The sequence below is a fragment of the Haliotis asinina genome, chromosome 8 (genome assembly GCF_037392515.1).
Source record: "Haliotis asinina isolate JCU_RB_2024 chromosome 8, JCU_Hal_asi_v2, whole genome shotgun sequence".
Lineage (NCBI taxonomy): Eukaryota > Metazoa > Mollusca > Gastropoda > Lepetellida > Haliotidae > Haliotis > Haliotis asinina.
This window is the reverse complement of record NC_090287.1, coordinates 3,002,863-3,008,004: the sequence shown is the minus strand read 5'-3', so window position 1 is coordinate 3,008,004 and position 5,142 is coordinate 3,002,863.

Sequence of the window (5,142 nt, the reverse complement as noted above, 5' to 3'; positions counted from 1 at the left end):
TTTGTGTTTTTTATGAGGAAAGTTGAAATGTGTTTGGTGTATTTAAGGACTGCTTTCTGTAGCAGGACAAGGATGCTGACCATATGCTGTGTTGGTGGAATTATGTCATAATCTGTCAAATTAACAGGTCTGATCACATCTCTCCTGCCCTCAAAACCCTACACTGGCTTCCAGTCCGCTTCAGAATCGACTATAAAATTCTGCTCCTTGTTTACAAGAGCTTAAACGGTCTAGCGCCAAAATACCTCTCAAATCTCCTGACACCATATCACCTAACTAGATCACTCTGCTCAAGAGACCAGTCTCTCCTTGAAATACCACAAACTAGAACTAAGTCATGTGGTGACAGATCTTTCTCTAGAGCAGGACCCTTCCTCTGGAACAATTTACCATCCATCCTTCGTTCCAAAATAGAACTATCAAATTTTAAAAGTGGCCTCAAAACGCACCTATTCACCTGCACACGTGGATAAAGTGGACTGGGCGCTTTTGAGCAATTGCACTGATAAAAAGCGCTCTATAAATTGTTGTATGCATGTATGTCAGTCTCTAAACCAGACGGTCAACCTTGGTGAAAGTGATCCTGTTGGAAATGAAACAGCTTTAGGGATTACAACTTCTTTATTACGTTGAGCGACGTTTCAATGTAGATTCGTACATCGTTATCAAGCTAAATGTGAATACAACCAAATAGTGATAAGCTTATTTACATGGTATGTTGTGACAAACAGCGGATTAACATTAACAACAGCATTTTTTTCTTTCATTTTTTTTAACACATTCAGCTATAGTCCACTAAGTGCCAGCAGTTGTAAATAATTCGACTAGACCATCCAATAATAACATGAGCATTGATTGTCGCATTGGGATTTGATAGCCAGCGAGTCTGACTCCACCAATCATCTTAACTGCCTTTTATTGGTTGCTTAAGACCAATTTTTGTCCAGAAACAGGTCACTCTCAGGGTGCTTCAACAACAAAAGAGACTAAAAGTGGTTTGACCGTCCGTAAATGTGGGGCTTAATCTAGGATGTTCTTGGTATTCTTCTCAGCGAGTGTCTAATTCAAAGGTAATACATCCAGGTGTGGCATTGTTAATCGGGCTAGAGGCTCAAAACTGACTGAACTCCACTCGGACCCACAGCTTTTCTTTTCTGCAGGTCCTTATGGCCGACAGCTTTTTCTTCCCCAGTTACTAGGAGTATTATTTTTATATAGATTCTGAATAGGACCACTCTATTTTAAGGTTTTGGGTACTGAGGGCCTGTAGCTTTTCGCGAATTCGCAAGTTTTTACTCAAATTTAACAAAATACATATCCCAGAATGTACTGAAATTGCTGTTATTCTTAAAGGTGGAAGACGGTTTTCGTTTTGTGAATATATTTTAATGGTGCAGTTCAGTTAAAATTTCAGTTGTTTCCAATTATCAAACTTAGTTTGAAATTTGAGTAAAAACTTCAGTTTGTTTCGAGAAATTGGGGCCTGATCAGTCCATGGTGGAACGTAGGCAAAGTCCGGAAATTTTGATAATGTTAAAATATAATGATGCATGACAAACTTCAGGTCTAACAATGGCTTGACGATTACTAAATGCTCAAAGCTTTGTGAGAAGTCTTAAAACTTACCCAGAAAACCATCAACACTCCATGAAAACTGCTTAGGAACTCCATGAATCTTTTAGACATCTACAATGTATAAATTTTCAAATTATTGTACTGTCTGTTTGGCGCAGAAAAAGGCTGATAAATTGCAGTCTACCTTGAAAAGTAACAAATGCATGTATATATTACCCTATGAATCGCTGATCATCAACTAAACATCAGACCAACTGTATCAAAAACTGATGCTGAACAACTGCTGCCAGAATCCACTCTGACAATGACTGGTTAAATGGTGTTGTGGTCTTAATCACTCTTTTCCACTTTTTCAACACACCTCTGCCATGTTTCTTACGAAACGTTACTGTGGAGCAATGTACATGTTTCTGTACGTCATCTTGTTGTGATGGAGGTGTTATTTCTTTCCACTTCGGACTTGGTAAGACCCCAGATGAGGTCTACGGGCTTAAGGTCACAATGGTAGGAGTGAAGACAAAGCGCTTCATTACCTTGACTCCTGAGGTAACGGTCAATATTTTACACAGAGTTATTTGGGTTTGCCATAATTACTCTGTACGAAACATGTTTTGTTGCCTTTAATGGAATTGGCATACCATTTTTCTAAAGCCATGCCAACTAATCCCCCTGCCAGTTGTGTGAGAGGTGCGAAGCAAGGTGGGAACACGCTGTTGTAGCCATTCATGAAAAAAACCCACCTCACCTTACATCTCGGTGTGATAGACACGACCGTCTTTGGATTTTGCTTTAAATACAAGCGAACAACGAGGCAAAAAACGTTTCACATCCTGCGAGTAACACAAACGTTCCAGTGCGAGTTTTTGTGCGCATGTTTCATATTGATTTGGGTCGAGCCCTCTGTGATCCTGCGTTTTTTAGTTTTCGAGTTAAATTGCAATTCATCTGTCCACTTTAGAGCCAAACGGACCTGTAGGCATCGTAACAGGTCCTTGAGGAGATACTGAGTCAAAAGTCAGTTCACAAGTTCAGTATCGTGTGTGCCCACCATTGGCATTGATGCAGGTTTGACAACAACAACGCATAGACAATACTAAACGATTGAAGAAAGTTTGGGTAACGTTATTCCATGTTTGATCCAACCACAGGCAATTGGGTTTTGCAGCATTGAGAATATGACAAGTCTTATGTGCGAACGAAGCGAGCAAAGGTTGTCAACGTACTTACCTTCGCTTCGGATCGAAAAATATTTTTCATGTCAAAATAATATATCGCCATGGTCAAAGGTACACTCCCATTTCCTCACTTAGTTGTGCTCTCAGATTTCCTACCCCATGTTTAATAATTACTCACGTGAAATACGTTTTATTCAACATTTTAAGCGCCACTCGTGGTATTCAGAATGTTCTTCCCCGCCATCACCCCAGCCAGCTTTCGGTTGAATGGAGTGACGGAACAGGAATAAGCAGAAATTAAAAAGAAATACCTTATTGCTCAAATTTATCATGAACCTGTGGGAGTTAATTTGTCTTATATGTCGTCGCTATTGTTAGAATTTTTGTAACATTTATTCCAAATAAAAACACTTCTGACGTAATGGGTGAATGAAGCAGAGGAGGTAACTCTAAGCATTCCATATGGAATAATACCCTCCTGTTCCTTCCACAGGGACTTGTATTGCTTAGAAACAGCGCTCAAAAGACATGAATGTGTATAGACCCTACCCTAATACTCCTTTTATACAGTACTAGGGTAGGGTCTATACACATATATGTCTTTCGAGCGTTGTTTCTAAGCGATACAAGTCCCTGTGGTTCCTTCAGTTCGTTGAACCGGAATCTGGAGGGGGTAATGGAGGCGAAGAACGGTCTGATCTACCACGAGTTGCGCTTAAAATGTTGAATAAAAAATATATTTCACGTGAGTAATTGTTCAACATGGAGTTGGAAAAATGAGGGCACAATCCAGTGAAGGAATGGGTGTATACCTTTGATGGTGGCGATATTTTATTTTGACAATAAATATTTTTCGAACCGAAGCGAGGAAAGTACTTTTCCAACTTTTGATCGCTTCGCCCAGTGTGCCCAGTTCGTTTTAATCTTTTTCCCCCCAAAATCGACAGCCCCTCAAAATCAGTGAGTGCACCCAAAATGGTCGCTGACTATAAAAAAATGTGAAAAAATAACCCCACATTGCATTATGTGAGATATATTCGTCTTTCAAAAGACTACTTCTAATAGTCTCAAGATATCTGACTAATAAGAGTTTTGTTTTGTAGTAAAAAACATGAAAAGTTACAATTTTGATCAGTCAGATGACCAGCTGAAAACCTATTTAAACAGACTCTTTTTCAAGCTGTTCCCATCCTACATTTCCGGTCAGTTACAGCATGGTTACTGCAGCAGCCTGCAATGTGGAGAGAGTAAACGTGGCTGGAACTCACACACACCATCAAGTCGAGTACCACATCACCAAAGATAAAAATATGGATAAAAAATGAACCATCAAACACTTTTATTCTGAAAAATCAGGTGGTCCTTAATGTTGTTGTTAATATCGGCTCTCAGAAAACATATTGCAATGTGTATGGTTTCAAAAACAGGTATATTAAGCAGTCTTACTGATATTATCATTCTTGCAAACAAAAACGTACCAAAGCCATTCACGTCAAAAGTCAAAAGTCCACCATTAACAGAGATCACAGACATTTCATGCCATCAGACTTTAATGCATTCAGTGCCATCGAGTGAATCATTTTAATTCTCTGGCTTTAATCTACTTGTTGCACTTCTCTGTAACGGACCATTCAACCATGTCTTCCAAGGATTGTCAGAGTTTGAGGCAGATGGGAATAGTATTGAATTAGACCAATCTGACTGTTACAGACTCTGGTGATTTAGTTTGAACATAGCAGGTGTCAGGACACCTTCATTTAATTAAAAAAAGTTGTGGTCATGCTACTGGTATCCTATATACAGTTGAAAACCTTTGTCTCAGTATTTACAAGACCTGGCACTTCAATGCAGTGTCATCTTTTCACCATCACCTAATGCAGGTGATTTATTAAGAAGGTGTGTCATATGGAATTGGGATAGTCAACCCAAAAACTGAGAGTCACAAGGAGGAGGGGTTTGTCATAAAGTCTTGATCAACTTGGACATTAATATATAATAAAATACTTTTCTTTTCCAATTTGTCATCTGGGAGAGGGTCATTCTATGTCGACACTGTTGTTTTAGCTGCTTTGCTGGGAAGGTCTGATTCTACATTTAGCCAAGTGTTACCATTGGTTGAAATGAATTGTGATAGTGAATACAAGGACGGTGTTGAATGAATCAGAAGTGGTGTGGGGAACCAGATAAACTGTACCCAAATAGAAACATTGGATTACCTCATGAGTCAGTGAGTTTGGATGTACAATACTCATAGCAATGTGTCCACAATATCATGCCCAGAAATGGGCATCACACATTGAATTAATGTGGGGAATTGAACCTGGGTCTTCGGATTGAACACTTTCAGCCACTAGCCTACTTCTCTACCCTCATGAAAATGACAAGAAGTTAA